Genomic DNA, 24,081 nt, shown 5'->3' with positions numbered 1-24,081 from the left:
ACGAGTATATATACAGTATATATATATGTACACACGAGTATAGAAAGAGAGAAAAGGGGGGGGGGAAGAAAGGTAACAAGAGATATTAAAAAAAATCACAGCAAAGCTGTGCTGCCCATTCCACAGCAGATATTATGGAATCCGAGTGGGTAAAATGAAGTACAGTGCTGCATACCATTGTTAGCCCTAAGTTTTCTGTAACGCTTCCGGTTGCAAATTGATAATACTGTGGTTAACCCTATAAGTTTTCTGTAATGCTCCCGGTTGCTATGGCAACGGTTTCTCGTAGAACCACTTTCTTCTCATCCTTCTCCACCTGGAAAAATGGAACGCTTTGCCCACTCCTTGCGAAGGCTGTGGAGTGGGAGGAGGAGGGGACTGTGAAGCTAGGGAAAGGGTGGTTGATGGAAAATGAAATGCTTTAGGACGGGACGTAGGTGGTGAAAGCAAAAATATTAGCCTGGGGAAAAGGTGGGAGGAAAGAAGGCGAAGAAAGTTGGGTGTGTAAGTGATAGAGCGAGGGTGTAAAAGAGAACAGGAGATAGGACGAGAAGGAAAGTTTGCAGGAAAAAGATGCAGACGAGGAAAGTGAAAAGAGAAGAGAAAGTTTTTATAGAAAGGATGAAGCTGGTAGCAAGAGAGGAAGGAAGGGAGGCAGAGGGAAGGAAATGAGGAGGGCAAAAAGAGACATAGGTGAAGCAGGTAGTAGGGAGGCTGGGATGACGGTGAAAGAGCCAGTAATAAGGGTTGGGGTAGGTGAGGCAGGTGGCAATAGAAGTAGGGAGAGAAATTGTTGAGATAAAAGAGAGTGGCTGGTGAGAGGAGGTGAGAGGTGAGGTAAGAGGACGTGAACCAAACTTCAAGGTAAGGTAGGAGGGGGTGAGGCTGGTAGAATGGAAGTGAGGTAGGAGGAGATGAGGCTGGCAGAATGGGAGGCGAAGTAAGAGGAAGTGAGGGAGAAGGAGTGGGGGATGAGGTAGGAGGCGGTAGACTGTGTGAGGAAGGCAGCCAGGGAGGCTGGAGAGAGGGAGGCAGACAGTGGGGGAGCCTTAAAAGAGGAATTAGGTGAGGATGGAGATGGATGAGGCAGAGAAACAGAGTCAGGTAGGGAGGGTCAGAATAGAAGATAAAAATAGTGCCTGGACCTTTGGGGCGCGGGGAGTGGAGTGAGGAGAGAGGGACACGAGTTAATGAAAAGAGAATGGAGAGGGGGGTCATGTAGAGGTTAGTAGGAAGGTCACAGATAATAAAATAATCAGGGAAACGGTGATGTCTTCTCTATGTAGAACGGCAGTGGGAGAGACAAGACAGGGAACAAGGCAAAGAACAAAATGAGCGTGTTGTCTGCCAGCACTGGGACAGCGACATAAAATTAGAGGAAGATTCACGTACAGGGACGGGAGGGAAACTTGCTTCCACAGAAAAGGGAGATTCTGTAAACTAGGTCGCTGATGTTCGACAATATTTACATTTCCTAGTGGGAATTTTTTTTTTCATGGTTTCTTCTTCGTTCTTACCAGTTTTGTTGTCACAGCAAATTTTGCTTGACTGATTGAAATTTACAACGACTGTGCCTGGACTTGGTAGGAATTTTCTCATATTTTAGAGATTTAGGCCATTAAAATTATTATATAGCCCGAAAGATGTAAAAAGACGGGCGTGGAGGCAACAGACGCCAAAACAACGATGTCAATAAATGCACTTATTCTACGAGAACAGTAATCCCTCGATTATCCGACGTAATAGAGCCAAAGGCATGTCCAGATAGTGAATCAGTCTGGATAATGAACTTCCCTGGCCCCCCTTCGTACATACCCTGACTTTGAAAGCCATTGTAAAAGGTCACTACAGTGTACAGCACTTATTCCTGGTGTTTTACACTACTCTATCTGGTCAAGCAGGCCTGTAAACCTTGGCCAAGAAGTTACCATGATCAAGCAGACCCATCAACCACAGACAAGCAATCACCACTGCAGGGCCTTACCCTGCAGTAAAAAAAAAAAAATAAAAAAAATAAAAAAAAAATAAAAAACGGCCCCGCCAGACGAAAATGTTCACTCGGCCATAATTTTCACACGGACGCAAGCATTTTGTCTGGATAAAGTGGAAAAAATGTACGAATTATGGTTTCAGACAGCCAAATCACAGTGTCCAGATAATGGATTGTTCGGATAATGGACGTCCAGATAATCAAGGGATTACTATTGGTTTCAAACACAGCTGATGTATGGAGTGAGTTCGATTCCAACTTGCCCTCAGTCCTGTTTGTTTTGTGACTTTTCATATAACTTACAAGTGGAAGCAAATACAGATATACTTATGTCAGAAGCAAACTTGGGGAAATGTCATGCATCAGCTATCAGTTGTTGTATCTCTTGGTTTGTTTTACAGTTCCGTCTTCCTCCTGAAATGCCTCGCTTGTCATATGATGTGAAATAACTCCACCATCAGACACTGCCATGGAGTATGCAGTTCAAGATACTTAGTAGACCTGTTTTCTTCATGTTTTTTGTCCCTGATAATTTGATAAAAAACAACAGAATCCAGCCCGTTCAGTGGGTACTTTTCAGTGTTCTGATCACTTGTCACTGCCTTTCACTCTCCCCTACCACCCAAACACTGCCCTCCCACCCTCCCGTCCCACCCCAACACTGCTCTCCCACCCTTCCCTCTCACCCCAGCAGTATTTCTGTCCTCCGTCTATATTTTCCCACTTGTGCGAAAATATTTGCTCGTTGTTGAAACAAATATAATGTTATCACGACAGCCCTCATGGTATTTCTCCCCTTCTGAAAAATACCGATAGTTCTGAATTTTACCCAGTGTTTGGAAGCTGAACGAGAAACTGGGAAATAATTTACTCTTGAAACAGGAAGATACAATATTAGGTGGCCATGGGAGATTGCTTACAGTGATAAAAGATGAAGAGATGCAAGAGTGCCAGGTGTTCTAGTGAGTAATTTCCACAGCCGTGTATATATATATATATATATATATATATATATATATATATATATATATATATATATATATATATATTAAAAACTGTATGTGTGTGGTGTGTGTGTGTGTGTGTGTGTGTGTGTGTGGGTAGATAGGTATATAAACTTTTATATGTATAGTTATATTTAAAAATTGTAAAGAGAAAAGTATAATAAAATGGAGAGAGGGAGGAGAGGAGAGAGGGAACAGTGAATGCAGAAAGAGAAATAACAGATTGTGGTGGAAGGGGAGGAGGGAGAGACAGAAAGTGGTCGGGAGAATGCATATAAAAGGCGGTGAATGGAGAAGCAGATGGGAAGAGGGTGCGACAAAGCCCGGGGATGGTAGAAGGGGGAGAGACAAAGTGAGAGGAAAGATCGTGGTAAAGAAACAACGAGCATGAAGGACTGGGCCCAACCTCACTCATCACCTAACTCCCACCATAAAGAGAATGGGAATCTCACCGTAGCAATAACAACTATAGTTTAAAAATATATCCTGCCGCGGCGCTAAACGGCTTCGTGTTAGGTACATTAGTAGTAGGCTATGTTATCTTTTGTTTACTCCTCTGGTTACCGCAAATGAAGGAACATGACAGGGAGCAAATGAGGGAGGAAGGAGAGGTAAATGTTGTGAGGCGGCCAGAAAGCCGAGACCGTGAAAATCATTTTCTGGGGGCTGGAATGTAAGCACTGAAAGAAACTTATTAAATTTATCACTGACCGAGTTGGCGGTAGGCAAAGGGGAAGTTTTTATAGACCCCATTGCGGGAGCGAGGTGATTAGCAAATGAAATGACAGGTGTGGTGTGGGTGAAAGGTGTACTGTGAAGGCGGTGGGTTAGTGTTGCAGGTATGGTGAGGATGAAAGGTGTACAGTGAAGGTGGTGGGTTGGTGTGGCAAGTGAGAGGGTGGAGGTACTGAGCATTATCAATTTCCTCACATTTTCGCAAACCTGATCCTTCTCCCATTTATTCCTCCCCCAGCCACCACTTACCATCACTCACTTTTCATTTTCATTTCATTCTTCTCCAGTTCAGGTCACCACAATAACCGTAAATCAGGTAATAATAAAAAAAATGACTATTACTAATCAAATCCAGACTAGGCCTCAGACCAGCATAAATCACATGGCAAAAAACGAGGGAGTCACTTCATTATCATTATCAGTGGGAAGGTGGGAAGTTTGTTTTGTGGGAAGTTTTTAGTTTGTCAAGAGCCAAAGTTTTGCCCAGCTGATTCATGATTAGTCAGCAGAGAGAGAGAGAGAGAGAGAGAGAGAGAGAGAGAGAGACTTTTAATGAAAATACTGAAGGTTACATGGAATATACGAAGTATCAGAATCCACGTAACGAAAATTTTCTCAAAAGCCGTCTCCATTTTCCCTTATCTTTTCCCTCCTTCCCCCTCCTATTTCTAAGCTTCTTCCTCGCTCCCCTCCTCATCTCCCTTCCTCCTCTCTACCCTTCTCTTCTTCCTTCCCCCTCTCTCCCCTCCTCTTCTCCCTCCCCACCTCCCCCCGCAGCAAGCACTTTAAAACCACTCACGTGCTGGTGTTGGTGAGGGGAAGCATAATAAGGCGCTGAATTCATCGATTTATTTTTTTTTATAACAGTTTTACAGTTTACCACAAAATTAAATCATGCATTAGATTTCCGTGCAGACAGGGCGGATTTGTGAATATAAAAAAATTGGTGAGTAGTTTTGGAAAGGTGGTGTGTGATGGGTTATTTACTGCAAAATAAAATATCTTTCCAGTTTTGAACGGAAATATTTAAAAAACGAGTGAAAAGAGAGCAGAGTTGTAACTGGACAAATATGTGACTTGGATAGTTGAACTGTTCCGCAATATATTCACCAAATCATGGGAAGATACTTCATTCTTCGCCTGTACCAAGACCACCAGTATCACACCACATTGGCGGATATAGACGTTGTTTTGTACCAGTTTTACCTTAAATTGCCTCAGATTTTCGCCCTTTTGCTGCCTATTTCATGTAGTTCAGAGGCATGAAAAGACAATGGTACAGTAGTCAGTGAAGGATCAGTAAGGGAAAGGCGGCAGTATTAAGAAAAAAAAAACACTAAACACACAAGAACACACAGATATACTAGCGCTGAGAGTAGACGAAGTGAGCGAGTGGCAGTGGTGAGGTCGATGTGTGTGAGGCGAGTGGAAGTAGAAGGCGATACTGAAGGATGTATGAGTGAGTGAGAGGGCCAGGGAGGCGGTAGAAAGAGGAAGGGGCGGGGATGAATAATGGAAAGCTCAGGATGTAAAGTGGAACTGATAGAGTGTAGGGAGACCAGAGTAAGATAGAGGGGGTGAGGGAAGACAGGGTGGCATAGTGAGGGGTAGGTGAGTGGTGAGGGAGGGGGACAGAGGTTGGAGGAGAGTGAGAAATGAGGGAAGCGGTGAGATGTAGAAAGATGAGAGAGGAGAGGGGAAAGGAAAGGTTGAGGCAGGACTAGAAAGTAAGTCAAAGTCAGAGAAGGTGAGAGGTAAGGGAGGGAGAGATAGATTAGCAAGAAAGAGGAAGGGAAAGGAAAGTGTGGCAGTGTGGTAAGAGAGAGGGTGAAATGTCAGGCAGAATGGAGGGAGAGGGTCAGGGAGAGTTTGGCATTGAGAGGGGGTGAAAGATGAAGGAAGGGGTGAAGAAGCGGGCGAGAGAGAGTGGGAGAGTAGCAGCCTCATCCTTTGGTTCCGACCGCTTTCTGGTGTAACGATCAGGTTGCAGTAAATGGTATATAAATCCACCTACATTAATGCCACCTGTTCTGATCACTCTCTGAACGCTTTGTGCCATGTTGCTTGTCCATTGCCTACAGTATTACTACATTAAATTGGTCAAGTAATTCGTACATCTTCCGCCATACACACACCAGTATTAGAATACACAGCCATATCAAGACATCTGAATATGCTTAGGAAAATATATGAGGGCTTCTTTTTGCTATGATACGGATTGCTGGTGGGGTCATTTGGGGTAGGAGTGGGGGGTTATGTGTGATATGGGGTTGTGGGGCTATGTCAGTAGGGGTGGTGGGTGTGTGTGGGATGGGGGGGAGTTTCCTTCTTCAGATCCTCCCCCTGTCTGCTGTGTCACTCCCCCCCCCACACACACACATTAATTCTCTCTCTCTCTCTCTCTCTCTCTCTCTCTCTCTCTCTCTGTCATTTTGTATTCTAATTAAATCCACATCAGAACAAGCTCATTAAGGCAGATTAAGTAGAGGAGACAAAAAGACAGCGAGCGGTTTAAAAAGCAATTAAGTTGGGAGAAAGTTTAATTAAAAAAAAAAAGTTTGGTTATAAATTTAAGAGGAGGGATGCGTGATTCCGTCAATGTTAGGTCAGGGAAGGTGAAAAGGAGGGAAATAAAGAAGGACGAAAATGACAGTAATTACTTTCTTTGTCATCTTCATCATCATCGTCATCATCATCATCATCATCATCATCATTATTATTATTATTATTATTATTATTATCCAGACTTCTGTTCCCATCGGAGGATAGAGTAATGTAAGGTCAAGAGAGCCAGGGGAAAAAATGTGAGACTCCCTGAAATTTTACAAACGAGTTAATAATAGAGTTTGAGGGAACGCTGACCCCTGCCAAACCCCCTCCATTTGTCTTATAAATCAATTGATCTATTTATCTATCTAGCTCACACCTGCCCGGGAACTTCTCTGGTCATTAAAAAAAAAAAAAAAGTCGTCTGTTGGGTCTCTCCTGACACATTTCTCTGGCAATCTCGGTCATGCTGATTTCTGTGCCAACTCTCTTTCCTATAATTGGTGAGGATTTGTTTCCCTTATGCAGTAGCTGGAGGTGTTCCCTGTGCAAAGTAATGGATATACGAAGGAAGGTGGGACATGGACGAAAAGTAGACGAGGTTAAGAAATAGACGCGTTTGATAGAGAATATAGTTTAAGGGCGCAGAAGGCGAGAGGCGTACTTGAGGAAGAGGAGATGAAGGCAAGAGTGAGGTAGATGGAAGAGGGAGACGGATCAGAAGATGAATATAGGAGAGGAATATAAGAAAATAGAAATAATACAGGTGTAGGAGGGAGGACGGTAATAACAGAGGACAAAATAAGATAATCGTGTGGGAGAAAGTAAAGTATTAGGGAGAAATGGAAGCAGGATGGAAATGTGGGAAAATAAGGGGGAAAAGCATAGGAAAATAGGAAAGACAGTAGTAACAGGCAAAACAGGAAGATAATGGTGTGGGAGAAATGGAAGTGAAATGGAAAGTTGGGAAGTGAGTAAAAGATAAAAAATCCACGAAAAATAATAATAAAAATACACTGAACACTTAAAATACTAAATGCAAATGAAACTTCCAGGAAAAATGACTGAGAAAGAAATATGCAATGAAGAAAGAGAGGAATGTAAAAATGATAAGAGTTGAGACAAGAAGAACCAAGCTGTCTCTGTGTGTGTGACCAAAACAAAGGAACTCCTCACCTGGATAACAAAGCATTTAGTGTCTGAAAGTGAGACTCCTGGGAGGGGAAAAGGAGGAGTGGGTAAGGTATGAGAGGGGAAGGGAATAGATCGGGTAACGTATGAGAAGAGAAGGGGTGGAGAAGAAGGGAAGGAGGAGGTAACGCATGAGAGGAAAGGGAAGGAGGGGGTAACACATGAGAGGGAAACGGAAGGAAGGGGTAACACTTGAGAGGGGAAGGGCAGGAGGGGGTAAAGATGAGAGATGGAGATGGAGAGGGTAACATGAGAGGAGAATTGGACTGAGGGGGTATTATATATATGACAGGTGAAGTGATGGAGGGGAAGGGGAAGAGGGACTATCCCATTAGAAGGGACGGGATGGTGAAGCAACATAAGAGAGGGGAAGGGGTGGAGGGGAAGGGGTGGAAGGGAGGGGGAGGAGGGGGTAACATATGGACGGGAAGGAGGTGACATTAAGCTCTTCATCCGATGACATATTATTTATTTCATTTTTGCTTCCTCCGAGCGATTTTTAGGAGACTTCGAAATAAAGGAAAGGAATTTAATATAACTTTAACAGACACATTCATTACAAAAGGTCTTCCCCTGGTTGAATAAAATTACCTGGAGGAAGGGAGAATAAAGAGGTGAAGGTGACTAGCAAAAGCCTTTTCACTGTGGAGAATAAGATTAACTAAACCCTCTTCACCTGACGTAAATTTGCCCTGTCACCGTCTTGAATGCTTAAATAGAACAAGAGATGTACACTGGAATATGGTACTAGTCACGAAGAAGTGCTATGGGAAGGATGTAGAGCAGTAGCAGTGTCTTTTTCTGCCTCTGAGCTACGTGAAATAGGCTGCAAAAGAACCAAATCCTTTCCTTAATAAATTGAATGAATTTTATGTAGATTGGAGGTCTCATTTCTTAACAACACATGACCTCATTAGTAAAAAAAAATTGTAAAACATAAATTAAGTAATGATAATAAAACAAGAGCAGGTAGTTATAATAAAGAAAATATCAACACAGAGAGGAACTTGTAACTAGTGAAGGAGTAAAGAACAAGTTATGAGAGTAGTAACGTATAGAGCCTTTATAAAATGTAAATCTAAACTAGGAAGAAATTAAAGTTATAAAGGTTAGCAATATCATATAGAGCTAAGAAGGAGTGGATTTGAAGGAGGAAGTAGGAGAGGATCTGAAGGAGGAAGAAGTTAAAGTTATGTGAGACAGCTGTAACGTAAACTCATTAAGAAAACGTAGCTCTAATCAAGGAAGATATGAAGTTATGAGAGAGAGAGAGAGAGAGAGAGAGAGATCAGGAAAAGGTAGCTGTACCCAAGGAAGAAGTTAAATCTGAGATAATAGTGACGTAGAGAGCTGAAGAAAATGAACAAGAAGTTAAATGTGACACGCACAGGAGCATAACAGAGGGAGGACAGAGACAGACAGACTCATCCTCACCTCAGTCTCTTATTATTATTCGTAGTAGAGGGCCATCGTCTTCCCCTTCCTCCTTCTTCATGATCATTTACTCTCCCTGTATCTGACACTGTATCACTCTCGGTCTCCATCTCCCACTGCTGATAGTCTTTCTTATGTCTCTCTCTCTCTCTTTCTCTCCGTCTTCCTCCAGGTCCTTCATTTTCTCCCCTTTCTCAAACTGTTTAGCTGCTCCTCTGTCTCCATCTTTACTCCCACCGTTATCATAATTCTCTCTCTCTCTCTCTCTCTCTCTCTCTCTCTCTCTCTCTCTCTCTCAACCCTCCAACGCCAGTGCATCTTTTTTTTTTTTTCCGTTTTGCTATTTCCTAACGATTATATTCACCTTGGAGTTTCCGAAATTTTGCAAGTAATTATAACCTTTTTAACCCCATCATTACACCATCACTTGCTAGGCTGAATGAGATCACCTGGTGGTTGCAAGAATTATATGGTATCATGGTAGTGAAGGGGTTTAATCTCTCCTCCTCCGCCTCCATCTTAGCTTCATCCCTTATCATTCTTCTTTTCACCTCCCTGATGTCTTCTTCCTCTCTTCCCTCACCTTCATTCTCGCCTTCTCCATTTTCATTTACGTTCTGTCTCCCTTTACTTCCCTATCCCGGTCTTTATATTTCAGCATCCATCTTCTCTCCCTTCATTATTTCTCCCTCTCTCTTTATCTTACACCTTTCCCGTCTCTGCCCCTCACCCTCCACGTTCATCTTTGTTTCCTGGCTCTTCCCTCCCTTCCTGTATGTCTCTCTACACCTCCATTCTCCCTCACTCCATTATCATATTCACTATCTAGCGTTATCTCTTTCTTCATTTTTTCCTCATGTTATATCTTTTATCTATCGTCATCCATATTTCGGTTATATATTTCTGTTTCCCCAGGTTGCGTAGCATCATTACCTTCATCATCATCATCATCATCATCATCATCATCACTATCACCATCATCATAGTTACCGTCATCGTCATCATCGTCACCATCATATGTGTTGGGCTATGATATTCACCGTTTTATCAGTGCACCTAGATATGTATTATTTCTGGTTCAAATATACAAGCACAGCGTTGTTTTCACTCCAGCGTCATGGACACAAACGAGCACACATACACATTACACACTTTCAATATTCATAGTGTTGGGATGAACTCGACTGGCAAAAGTGCTCTACAGAAATGACTAAAACATCCACATCGCAATTACCCACGCCAGAGTCAACACCACACGCAGCCCTGCCAACGCTATATACAATAACAGTGGTCGCCAAAAAAAAAAAAAAAAAAAAAAAAAAAAAGCTCAACACAATAACACTGGGCGATAAAAAGAAAAATGATGTGATAAAACAGATTCCATGTTGCTTTTGAATAGTTTGTCGTTTGTTTATTCTTACGGATAAATGCCTTTGTTGTACAGATGTGTGGATGATTCGATGTACAGCTTGTCGATGTTGTTGCTGTAATTGTCTTTTATTGCGTACAAGTTTAGAAAAAGATAAGAAAGAACAGAGGGAAAGGTGGGGACGTATAGAGGAGAAAAGAAAAAAAAAATTGAGAGGGAGAAGCAATGTGGGTGAGTGAGTGAGTGAAAGACAGGAGGGGAGGAAGAGGGTCATCAATATAACACGGGAAGAAGAATCAAAGGAACGAATAGGAATGAAAGAGTGAGTGGGAATTATTAATACAAGAAGGAATTGTTGTTCGCGTCACTCTCTTCCTGGGAGGAGGATGTGGATGTGGGGGATGGGGTGGAGGAAGATGTACCGTAAAGAGAGGAAAAGGGTAAACAGGAGAGGAAGAGGAGGAAATAAAAAAGCGATATAATAGGAAGAGGGGGTGTAGGAGAGAGGAGGGCGAAAAAGAGGTTTGTGAAGAGCAGGGTGATTAGGAGAGAGGAGGAGGAAAAAATGTGAGGATAAGAAAAGGGATATGAGGATAATTATATATATATAAAAAAAGGAGGGTTTTGGAGGTATGAAAATTTTAAAGCAAGGGAATAGATGGAAAAAGGGAGAGAAATGAGAGGAATCAGTGTTGTGATGACGGCCGCCATTTTACACGTGCAAAACGACCAGTAATACCGTAACACACTCAGGCTCCCGTGGCTCAAGCAGCGTTAGTAGGAAAAGAATATTTGAGTTATCCCGACCATGAGAGGGTTAATGGTACCGGTATTAACACGCAGCTCCTATGACTCAAACCTGAAATATCCTGACATTAACTAGAGTACCTGAGTTACCCTTGTCATGAGAAGTCACAGTCAGGAAATAAAAATAGCACTGAAATAAAGTAAACGACTTACCCATTCAACTGATAAGGCTGTAAAGGAGAAAAGGTAATAAAAAGAATAAAAAAAACAGAGATCAAAGAGCAGAGGACGAGGAGTGAAATCCATGCAAATTACAGTGGCAAAAATGAAGACTGACAAAGGGTTGGCGTGAGAGGGACTGACAGGCAGGAATGAAAGGTGAGTGTGAAGGGAGAGGGAGGAATTAAGAAAGGAAGGGAAGAGAACCGTCGGTGAAGGAGAGATGCATTATGAGAAGAGGGAAACAAGAGGGTTAGAGACACGTACTATACAGTAAGCTATTTTTATTTGAGGAGGAAGAGTAGGAGAAGGTGGAAAAAGAGGAAGAGGGGAAGAAGATGAAGAGTAAGAGAAGGGGAACGAAGATTAGGAGGAGAAGGAAAAAGAGTGATAGAAGGAGGAGGAAGAAGAGGAGATGAGGAGGAGGAGGAGGAGGAGGAGGAGGAAGAAGAAGAAGAGGAAGGGAAGTGGAAGCAGGCGTCAGAGAACAATGAGAGGGGAGACGCTTGCATAACCTCCTTTACCATGATTGCGTATTTTTTGCTGTATTGCTATCTCCAGACTGTCAGCTTGGGAGAGTTCCTTTGACGGTACGGTAGACCCAGCTGAACTAATCCGGCACAGCAGATGACTGGGAAGCCTTCCTTGTAGTTCATCTTGTTATGAACACTACGTAAGTTCCTCTGCACTAAATTGACCATGCTCATTACCAACACATTCAAGTCCTATATAGTAGTTTCAGGTAATACTTATTGACAAAAGCCAATTTTACTAAGTCATATATTATTTTTGCTGGAGGTAAGTTTTTAGGTAGTTGGCTGTACCATTTTGTTTGTAATATGTACTCATGTCGTGTCTCTGTTTTCAGCTGTGCACTTGATCTATGATCTGATCTCAGTTTTCCGCTCTTGTTTATCTTGTTACAGTGCTTCATGACGTGCTCCCAAGCCACATTCAAATGTGGTTGTAGGACGCTTTATTTTAAATACATAAGAGAAGAGCATTTTCAGTTACATTCCAGCTTAGTCCGTCCAAGGTACTCTCACCTCATTTGTATGTTCCAAACTGCATATGTTACACATTCAGTGTAAATTAATACTCAGAACATTGGGCAGCAAATTTGCCTCCAGCCAGACATCTGCATATACAAGACAAGAAGTGTTAGACAGATATTGTGTTGGTCTGGGGCGCTGGTCGATGCGTGGGTGAGGTGTAGAGCAGGGAGAGATGGGGAGGAATAAGGAGGGGTGACAAGGGAGGGGGAGGTATGTGAAAGAGCAAGGAGAGATGAGGAAGAGAGAGATGAAAGAAGAGATGAAGGAATGACAGTGGATGGGAAGGGAAGGCAAGGGCAAGGAGGGGCACGACCGAGCAGTGGAGGGAAGGGCAGGACATACCAAGTGAGAATGCCACAAAAAAAAAAAAAAAAAAAAAGACAGGAAGGGGCTCTGGCCAGGGGAAATGGGAAGGAAAGAGACTGGGCGCAGAGCAAGAGGCATGCGAAATGAGGACGAGAGAGGGGGGGAGAACGGACTAGAGTGAAGGGGTAGATTGAAATTGGAGGGTGAGGGGATTGAAACTGGAGGGAAGGGGAGGAGCTACATGCAGAAGGAGATTGAAATTGAAGGGAAGGGGAGACTGATATTGGAAGGAGGGGGAGAGATGGAAACTGAAGGGAAGGGGAGGTTGAAGTCCATGGAGGGGGAGATCGACATTGGAGGAAGGGGGAGATTGAAAATAGAGGGTTGGGTGATTGAAATTGGATGGAGGGGGAGATTGAAATCGGAGGGAGGGAGGTAATGAAAGTGAAGGAAGGGGGGATTGAAACTGGAAGGAGGAGAAGAAAAACTGGAGGGTGGGAGATTGAAACTGGATGAAGAGGGTGTCGAAACTGGTGGGTTGGGGATTACAACTGGAGAGAAGATGAAAAAAAAAAATGGAAGGAGAGAGAGATTGAATCTTGAGGGAGAAGGATGGAAACGGAGGGGGAGGGGGTATTGAACTGGAGAGGGGGGAGGGGGAAGGAGGAGAACATGCAAAGAGAGGGTATGTAAACAAAGAGTTGAGGATGGTCAGCAAAAAAGTGGTATGAGTGGGAGTGGTGAGTGACGGATATTGGACTGTGTAAACATCAATAGGAAGAGAGGGGAGGGAGGTTAGGGGTGGGGGGGGAAGGGTGGAGGACAGGCCAGTACAAAGCCTTAGACATCTTTTTATAATATATTTTTTGTGGCAACATCCTCATCACCCGCTCTTGTCCTTCCCTCTCCCCCCCTCCTCCCTATTTCCCCTCGCTTGCATTCAGCTTTTCCTCATAATTATGTGTGGAATTTAGAAAACCAAATGCGGGATAATCTACCATTACAAATAAATGGCCTTGCCTTCCTTAAAATATTAATATCGTGTCTGTGTTCCTGGGCGCAGTCAGAAATCTATCCATTAGTTTTAGACCTCGACACAGCTGGATCAGATTTGGCAAACAGTTCTGAAGAGGAAGGTTGGCAACATATTCTTTGTTTGCCACACACAGTTTACATATCCTGCTTAAATTAAATACATGTATCTGACTTTCTTTTCACATTTTACCAACGCTGTAATTAGCAAAACGAGCATAGCCTGAAAAATGCTTCCTGCAATTTCTGAGTTACTGAAATTCCGACAGATGTAAAGAACCACTTTTATTGCATTTCTTTTTCCATCAAACATTTTATGCTGAGATATATCAGGTGAGTTGGAGGGAGAGGCGTGGTGTGCACCCTCTCTACAATCTGCTCATCCTATCCTTCTTCCTCCTAGCCTTGCATCTTGGCCCCCCCCCCTCAATATTCCTAACCTTGTTTACTCTTCCATGTTACAACCTCACCGCCCCCCAGACATCTCCCCTACGTTTGCTTTTATATCATTCCCTCTCTCTGCTCCCTCCACCCCGTTCTATCTTCTCTCTTTTCACCCTCCATCTCCTTCGTCCCCCTCTTTCTTTTCTTTTCACCTTTTCCTCTTCTCTCCCTTCCTCCCCCCAGCTCCCTTCTCTCCCCTCTCTCTTCTCCTTTCACCCTTCGCCTCTCCCTTCTTCCCCACTCCCCCGTTGTCTTCCCCTGCCAACAGCGGTGCCACAGAGCTACTTACGATGGTAGGAGAGGCACTAGACACCGCCAGTATACACGCGTTATGTCTCCCCGGCGGGTCTTCAGTAACACCAGTGCAACCCATATATAGCCCCGGCCTGCCATTGAAGGAGGGAAGCGGGGTAGAGGGAGTGGTGCTTAGAGGGAAGGAGAAGTGGAGGGTAAAATCGGAGGAGGGAAGGATGAAACAGGAAGGAAATGGAAGAAGATATGTAGAGGTGAGAGTGAAGTGAAAAGCTGGATAGTAGGAAGAGAAGTACTTGGAAGAAAGAATGTAAGAGATAACAAGAAGAAAGAGAAATGGATGACGATGAGCGTTGGGGATAAGGAGAGAGGTGTTTGGAAGGAGGGACGTAACAAGTAAAGAAAGGGAGAAAGGATAAAAAGTGGATGATGATGAGGCAAAGAGAATACAGATGATGGTGAGTGTAACTGAGCGAGACCTCAAAGTTAGAAAGCAAATGTGAGAGTGTAAGGTTGTGCTATTAATCTAAGGTGAGCGGTGGTGGCCAGTGATATCTGGTGAGGAGCTGGTGACAGTGACAGTCTTGGTCGTGCTGGATAAATATGCTTCAGAGTTTAGCTTATGATTAGTAACTAAGTAAGGTCGAAGTGGGAGAGAAGAGTAATGTTGGGAATGGATTAGGTATTGTAGTATCCGAAGACAACGTCGTGGTAGTTGGCAGAGAACAGAATACAAGAGAAATTTAGTTAACCCCTTAACCGCGGGGCGTCACTTTCGTGACGCTCGGCTACAATGGATCATACCGCGGGGCGTCACTTTTGTGATTCTGTGTTATTTTGAATTATCCCGGGCTCTCAAGTGGTGGCTTGTATCATATATCAGTACTGCCAATGTTCAACACTAGTCAGCACTCCAAATCTCATCTGTACTCCCATCCATTGTTGACATTTTAGCTATTTTAACCCCTTCCTGACTCCCCTCCCTACCTGCCCTCCATTACCCTCTCCTCTCACCTCCCACGCCGCGCTGCGCTACGGAAATTTCCCCCTTCTCTTTCCACAGATTTCATCCATTGAAATAAGGCCTATGCCCTATATTTTTACCCAATAATATATACCAAAAAAAACAGGTAAGTGATAGTGTTATACTCCAGAAATTGCCTAATTATCACCTGACAACACCTCACGTGCATTCATTCGCTACATTACCACGGTAATTTCCCTTTGATTTATGCCTTGGAATCGATGTCGGTAATAAAAATATATATCAGAAAGGAAGGGGAGAATCCTAATTGACATTTACAGTCACCTGGAACTACCTATTTCTATATTTATTGCCGAGATTTTCTACCTATAAAAAATTAGCATGTAAGTTAGCAGCAGTAAGCCTAAAGTGTCATTGTCAACCCTTCCCTTCTCAGATAATTTACCCCCTTTCTTGACTCCCCTCCCTACTTGCCCTCCATTACCCTCTCCTCTCACTCTCCACCACGCGCTGCGCCACGGAAATTTCCCTCTTCTTTTTCCACAGATTTCATCCATTGAAATAAGCCCTATGCCCAATATTTTTACCCAATAATATATACCAAAAAAAAAACAGGTAAGTGATAGTGTTATACTCCTGAAATTGCCCAATTATCACCTGACAAAACCTCACGTGCATTCATTCGCTACATTACCACGGTAATTTCCCTTTGATTTATGCCTTGTAATCGATGTCTGTAATAAAAATATATATCAGAAAGGAAGGGAGAATCCTAATTGACATTTACATTCACCTGGAAGTACCTATTTCTTTATTTATTGCCGAGATTTTCTACCTATAAAAAATTAGCCTGTAAGTTAGCAGCAGTCAGCCTAAAGTGTCATTGTCAACCCTTCCTTCTCAGATAAGCCGCGTGCATTTAGTTCCTTGTCCTCCACTGCAGAGACAACATGTCGCACTCGCGCCCCGCCATTCCTGCCGCTTCTGCGCCATTGCAAAGGGCCCCGTGACCTCTACCCCCCAAGAAAAGTGTTGAGGCAAGCAGGAAAGGCCTCAGTGACTCTGCAGTGGCACGAGAACTTGCTGAATTGTCGATGATAATAATGGACAGTGATTTTGACGATTCCGGTGAATCGTGTGATGAGCCGGGTGAACTTATCGCGCCAGAAACAGCGACAACAAGTGCTCCTACCAGTGAATCTGTGTGTAGCTCCAAGGGAAAGGAGCCTTTAGTGCAGGAAGGAAAAGAATTTGGGAAGGAGTGAAAAGGCGGCGTGTTAGCCCCAGAACAATGCTCCCACGTGACCCAGCCCGCCATGAGTCACGAGATCATTCACCTCCCCGTTCCCCAAGCCCCTTTACTCATCTCGTCATCATCGTCGGCTGAGTTATCTCCCGGAGTCTTCGTCGTCGGAGTCACCACCAGCATCAACAGTGAAGGCCGGCCGTAGAGGTAGAGGTAGATCTAAGAGAGTGAGAAGTAGTGTAGCTAGTAGGGTAAGGGCTGCTAGTGCTGTACGGCAACCTAGGGTCAGTGCGAGTGACCTTGACCGTGATAAGCCTCCCTCTCAGCCAACCTCCACCACCACCACCACCACCATCCCTCCACCGCCACGCCAGGGAAACCAGGACGCCTTCGCGTGGACGGAAGGGTCAGATTTTGTCCCCGAAAACCTGGTTTTCGATGAGAGCTCGTCAGGAGTTCAGCCTGCCTTCACTATGGACGAAAATGCTGAGTGTGTCGACTACCTTTTGGCCTTCCTAGATGACGAAGTCATGCAGCACATATGTGATGAGACTAACAGGTTCGAATCACAACGTGCTGCTAGTGGTACAGGTGCAGCCAAGATGCAACAGTGGACCATGCTGGGAGTGCAGGAGCTGTATGTGTTCTTTGCCCTCATGCTTCTTATGCCACACTCCAAGAAGCATGAGTTGGAAGAATACTGGTCCATGGACCCCTTACTACCCTCACCGACCTTCAACAAGTACATGGCCAGAGATCGCTTCCGGAACATCATGGGAAACCTGCACTTTGCCGACAACGATGTACCTTCCCAAACCGACCCACTCTGGAAGATCCGGGAGATTCTGAACAGAATGAAGGATAAGTTCATGTCATTCTTCCACCCATTTCAGAAGGTTGTCATTGATGAGTCCTTGGTTCTGTTCAGAGGACGTCTTCGGTTTGTCCAGTACATTCCAAGCAAACGCCATCGCTTTGGAATTAAGTTCTTTGTACTGTGCGACTGTAAGACGGGGTACATCCTTGACTTCGTCATATATTCAGCCAGCACTGTCGATCTCGATAAAACACACCCCTTGGCTTCTCAGGCTGTGTAGTGAAAGTGCTCCTAGAAAAGTATTTTGGTGGGAATCATGTGCTGTATACAGACAACTACTATACAGCACCGAAACTGCCAAATACCTTTCTGAGCACGGCATTGGCTCCTGCGGCACTGTCAAAAGTAATCGTGCCAACTTCCCCAAATTCCCAGAGGCAGGAAACTCGCAGCGAGGAGACGTGCACCTACGCAAGTCTGAGAAGATGCTGGCAATACGGTGGCATGACAAGAGAGTCGTGCACATGCTCACCACCGTACATAAGGGGGAGATGAGAGACAGTGGGAAGGTCGACCGTAGGACAGGCGAACCTGTGATGAAACCTGATGCTGTGTTGGACTATAATATAAACATGCGGCTGGTGGACAAGTCCGACATGATGATTGGTGAGATCGACTGCCTCAGGAAGAATACTAGGTGGTACAGGAAAGTTTTTCTGCATCTCATAGATATGACGATGCTGAACGCCTTCATCCTGTACAAGATGAAGGTAAAGCCACCCAAGTCCTTCTCCCTGAGGTTGTTCGCCAGGACTTGTGTCCAGCAGCTGCTGGAAAAATATGGTAAGGTGCAAGCAGCAACTCCAAGGCGCCATCCAGTTACACTTCCCGACCGACTTGAGCAGAGGGCGTATATGGAGCGGCACAGACTTGAGCTAATGCCTGCCACAGGGAAAAGGAAGGCTGCGATTCGCAGGTGTCAGGTATGTGCGCATACCACACGTCGCACACCTGAGCATAAACGCACCTCTTGGCAGTGCGCTGAATGCCAGGTTCCCTCTGTGTAACCTGCTTCTTCGATTATCACAGCCAGAAGCAGTTCTAACAGTGCAAGTGTGGAAGCAGAATTATTTGGAAATAATGTGTAAATAATGTGTAAATAGCAGGTGAAAGCAATGGATGTTCAGTTCATATGATTGAACAGTGTACTATAGTTTCATCTTACTGAAAGTGACAGTGAATAACATATTGTAAGTAAAATAGAAGGGTAAATATTGAAAATAGAATAGAAAATGTAAATAGTAATGTAAGTAATTAGTAATATAAGAATATGAGTACAAATAATTTATGTTATAACAGTGAGAGTGAATCCGTGGCTTTCCTACGTATTTTACTGACTGAAAAATAGAATGACTTCAGTGACAATAAAATAATACGACTGAATGAAACTTATGGAGAAAGACTCCAGATATATATAAGTGTGATATAGTAATAGAAATATAAAGTGTGAGGGGTTTTATGAATAATAAATGACAGAGTGCCTAGAGCGAACTAGCGCAAGTGCGGCGATCAGACGCGCTCGTAATTTCCATTGCTTTCACACTGTTTTTTTTTTTAGTATGGATCCCAAACTACTTGAAAATGGTAGAATAGTGTTTATAGTGTTTGTATCTGGCTGTGGTAATCATATAACGGGTTGTCGGGAAGTGTAAAGTGGAGACTTAGTTACCCTACTTCAGAGGTCTCCACAAGTCCTACGGAAACTGACGAAGGCTCAACAATCATTCCAGGAGAAAGCTGAAGGTATGTGCTATAAGCATATATAATTTTATTATTCTAGGACTAATAACTGATTTTTAGCAAATATTTTTTGAGAGTCTCTCGGAGCCCAAATAACCCCGCGGGACACGCAAGTAATTGGTAAACAAGCCCGCGGTGTAGGGGTTAAGGAAGTGTGTATGTATCAAGAAGTTAAGAAAATGTCAAGTTCAGTGATAAATAAGGGAGTTATGACCTAGAAAAAGTGTTATCGAATTACTTCACTACTGTAGAAATAGACATGAAAACCAGCCTTCCAGCTATGAGAAAGTCATGTTTTGTAACCTTGTCCCTCACATCAGTTTCAAAAGTGGCATCACAACACTTGAAACAACCCAAATTCCTTGTTGTGTGCCGAGCGACATTCCTGGACGAGAAAGCCAGTGTTGTGTGAAATTTGATGTGACGGTGGGTGGTGGGGGTGGACGGGGTTGAGGGGAGGGAACATCAATATATATCCGGTCAGTGGGCAACATTTAGGGTCCCAGGGGAGGAGGTTACGGCCGGGTTTATGGGGCAGGGAGAGGGGAGTAGAGAGAAGGAGAGGGAAATAGGAAAAGGGGTTTGGGGATAGGTGGAGGAATGGATAATGGGGAAAGACAGGGAGAAGAAAATTTGGAGAGGGGTATGGGGATAGGCCAAGGAATGAATAGGGTAAAGGAAATTAGAAGAAGGATGTGGAGGAAGGTGGAAGAATGGTTAGTGGGGAGGGGGTAGGGAGAGAAGGGGGCAGGGCAAATCACAAGAAGCATGTGGAGATAGTAGAGGTATGGATAGAGGAGAAGGATATGGAAAGAAGGAGGAAGGCGAAATTACTGTAGAAGAGGTATGTGGGGATAGGTAGAGGAATGGTTATTGTGGAAGGGTAGGAAGAGAGGGAAAAGGAAATCAGAGAAGGAATGTGGCAATAGATAGAGTGAATAAGAGGGAAAGAGAGAAATAATACTGAGAGACACGGAGAGAGGAAAGGAATGAAGAAAAGGTGGTGAGGTGATGGTTATGAATATGGGGGAGGGAAATGAGGCAGGAAGGTTGGGAGAAGAGGGGAGGGAGAGTAAGGGAGTGAACGAAAAGGAAGGTGAGGGGAAGGTGGGGAAGGAAAGAGGGAAGGTAAGGCAAGGCTGGTGAATGAGATTATGGCGAAGTTTATGGGTCAGAAGGAGAGTACCGTAGTGAGAAAGAGAGAGAGAGAGAGAGAGAGAGAGAGAGAGAAAGAGAAAGAGAGTGGACAAGGACGATGAGATGGAAGGGGAGATTAGGGAAAGGGTAGGTGTAGGGGTAGGGGATGAAATGGAAAGTATTAGCATAAGGGAACGCCATCTTTATTTATGCCAAAACCAGACTATCTAATTCAATTTAGGGAAAACTTCTTCTTCTTGCAATGGACAGATTTATAAAAGGCTGTGTCCAACCCCCACTTCGAAAAGACTAGCCGAAAAAGAAGAAAAAATCCTCAGAAGTTAGCAGTAATAAAATACATCAACTGTTTGAAAGAGCTACTAGATGGGCAAGAGAAGGCTGAGGGACAAGATTAGAGGGGGAGGAAAAGAAACACTGGTACAGGGAAGGGCAGGGATTAGGGCAAGAGTAAAGGAGAAAGACATAGTGATTGGTAACGGGTGGGTAGGGAAAGAATAGGAAAGCTGAAATGGGGAGAAGTTCTGGGATTGACGGGGGAACGGATGGAGGTAGGGTGGGGAAAGAAGCAGGGTGAGAGAATGGGAGAGGGCAAGGAAAGGGGAACAGACTAGTGATTGAGATTATGGGGAGGTTTATGAGAAAGAAGAGTAGGACAAGGAAACATAGAGAGGCACAGTGGGGGCAGAAAAGAAAGAAAAGTAAGAGCGATAGAAAGAAAAGCGTCGGATAGGAAACAAAGAAGAGAGAGAGACGGGGCAGCAAAGGGGACAACAAAAAGGAACATTATATGGAACAAGATGAATAATAGCGAGGATCAGGTGGAGGATATTGAAGTCATTTAATTTTCCTCTCCATTAATCTCATTAGAAACTGGCTTTATCACTGTGAGGGTTAATGGCAATATTTTTTTAACTTTTACATTCCCTTCTCTCATTCTCATCATTATTTAAGAGTTATATGAAGGGCATCTCATTTACGATATTTCAAACGGGCATCCATATTTCAGCTCGTCATTTTCTTAACTACAGTTCCATTATTACCGTTTTACTCTAACTTGTCCAAAAACTGCTGTATCTCCATTTTGAATGCTTAACACTAAAAAGAATTTAATGGTAGAATTATGATGGTGGTCATGAAGTAGTGCTGTGAAAAGGACGTCGAGGCACAAGCTTTTCTTAATCTGGCACTGAGTTACATGAAATAAGCTGCAAAAGGACAAAAACGTGGGCCAAATCACGGTAAAACACACACACACACACACACACACACACACACACACACACACACACACACACACACACACACACACACACACACACACACACACACACACACACACATACCGCTCGCTGGTGCAGTGGTAACGTTCTCGCTTGCCATCTGGTAGATGGGAGTTCGCGCCTCGCTCAGGTTGCGAAAAGTTTCACTGACGAAGTGGGTGGTTACTGTCCCCCTTGAGCAAGGGGACGGGTGTGTGCGTGTGTGAAGGTCACAGCCTTGCCCTTAGATCGGACTATATGAGCTCTCAGCTCCCTTCCGGGAGGGTAAAAGCTGACGATCACGACCATCAGGTGATCCTGACCGACCCGGTGAATTAATTACACACACACACACATACACACAGTACAGTTTGTCTTCTTTCGCATGCGCAGACATCAATTTGCAATCATCACCTACATGACATTCTTCATCTTGGCCTCACCCTTGACACGCGTCTCAATCAAACCGTTTTTCATCCTCCACCTCTGCAACCATCAATCTGTAATCAGGAAGACAGACATCCATTATTTACCGTCAAAGCCGTCATCACAACATCCATCAGTCTCAGTCATTAAAGTCATCAGCAACATTCAACGTTATCAGTTTAGCCATCCATCAATTTAACTGTATGAAGATTGTGGTATTATGAGTAGGAGGTACTGTACTCACTTCTGAAATACGGTTGTTTGCCTTACGAAAGACTAGAGGGATGAGACGAAGGGTGTTTCATTGATTCATAGATTGTTGTGGTAGAGTGGTTGTGTATTCCATCGGTTGGTGCGTTACAGTGATTGTGTATTTCAGCATATTTTGTGTGATTGTGTATTTCATCGACGGCTGAGTCAGTGGTTATGTATTTCATGGATTACTGTGTCAGTGATTGTGTATTTCGTCGGCTGTTGAGGTGGTGTTTGTGTTTTTCGTCGGTTATTGTGTATAGATTATTCTATCGATTGTTTTGTTTCAGTGGCAATGGATTAGATGTAGCAGTCAGTCAATCCTGGGTGTAAATTCAGTACAGTGCTCTGATATACGAACAAAGAATATCATTAGGTGGAGACATCAAACTATAATTAGGCATGATAAAATAGGTAAACGTAATACAGACAGTGGAAAAATACCTTACTCATTTTCATACCTTGTTACGTTTTGTGGTCGTCAGCATTTACAACTCTCACACCAAAACCCTAATGACATACACAGCCATCAACTGCAGTCATCCTGTTACCTATCCATCACACTTGGATATTATTACAGACATCCATCACAGCAAAGCGTCGGTCGCAAGCAGTCATCACATACACACACATCCATCCATCAGGTGTGAGTATCAGTATGGTAGGCAACCTTAAGCACATTTATCATATACCTCCATTAAACGCACATACTAAATCCAATACCTCCCTGGAAAACACACACACACACACACACACACACACACACACAGTACAAGTTCAACCACATGAATGCATTTTTTTTTTTTTACAAGCCAAACATTCGGTACGGCTTGAGGGGGAATGTAAACCAGGGAAAATGAAAAATTACTGGTTCGTCTGTTTGTTTTTATTGGTTTTAAAAGTAAAGCGGAAACATCAAAGGTTGAGAGAGAGAAGAGAGAGAGAGAGAGAGAGGAGGGGGACGTGGAAGTTGTTAAAGGTAGGCAAACATTATTGAGGGATTAAAGTAACAAAAATTAAGAGTTGTTTTATTTTTTGTTTATCCGGAAGTGATTTAACTAGATTAATAGTCAGGAAGTGAAGCCAAGGCCTAAAGTTTAAACAATGAATGTAATTTGTTTTTTTAATCCTTCATGTTCATGCCTTGATTTCTGCTGGCGATTTGTTAAGCTGATTAAGAGATTTTTGGAACCGAAGATAAAGCTTTCATCAACCCTGTCAGTGCTGCATGGCCCTCGTAAGCTGAATAAAATCGTCTGTTAGTAGCAAGAATAGATCTCATTGGACTGAAGTGGTTAAAGAACTGCAAAAACATGACTGTGATATCCAGCGTGAAGGTGTGCCCTCTGAAGTCCTCTATAATTAAAAACGAGCTGAATTATGAGTTCTAAGTTGAGCTGTGAGCTGAGTCTGGGTCATCATACTGTGTGCATGAGCCAAGCCGAGCCCAGAGATCACCTGAGAGTGAGATTGGGAGGGGAGAGGATATCTGGAGGGGAGGGTGGTAAGGTGGGGTGGAGGGGGATGTGCAGTGAATGATTTGCGAGTAATGTGGAAGGGAAGCTTTTGTTTTGATGGAAGAGTTACAAGAAGTAGGAGCGTGCCAGTGGGAGGGGCCGAGTGGGGTGCAGATAGATGGGACTGTTACAAGACTAGGAGGAGGAGGATAGTGGCGGGGAGGGGGAGGGGAGATAGCTGTAGGGGAGAGTCTAAGAAGGGGGAGGAAGAGAGAGAGGGAGATAGTGATGATGAGGAGGGGGGGGGAAGCGTTCGTAAAATGGAGCAGGGCCTTATGTCTCGTAAATCCTCACCA

This window comes from Coenobita brevimanus, chromosome 70 (assembly GCF_032717465.1).
Source record: "Coenobita brevimanus isolate Jiangsu-jjx chromosome 70, ASM3271746v2, whole genome shotgun sequence".
In the NCBI taxonomy this organism is placed as follows: Eukaryota; Metazoa; Arthropoda; class Malacostraca; order Decapoda; family Coenobitidae; genus Coenobita; species Coenobita brevimanus.
Note: the sequence above shows the minus strand (reverse complement) of the source record.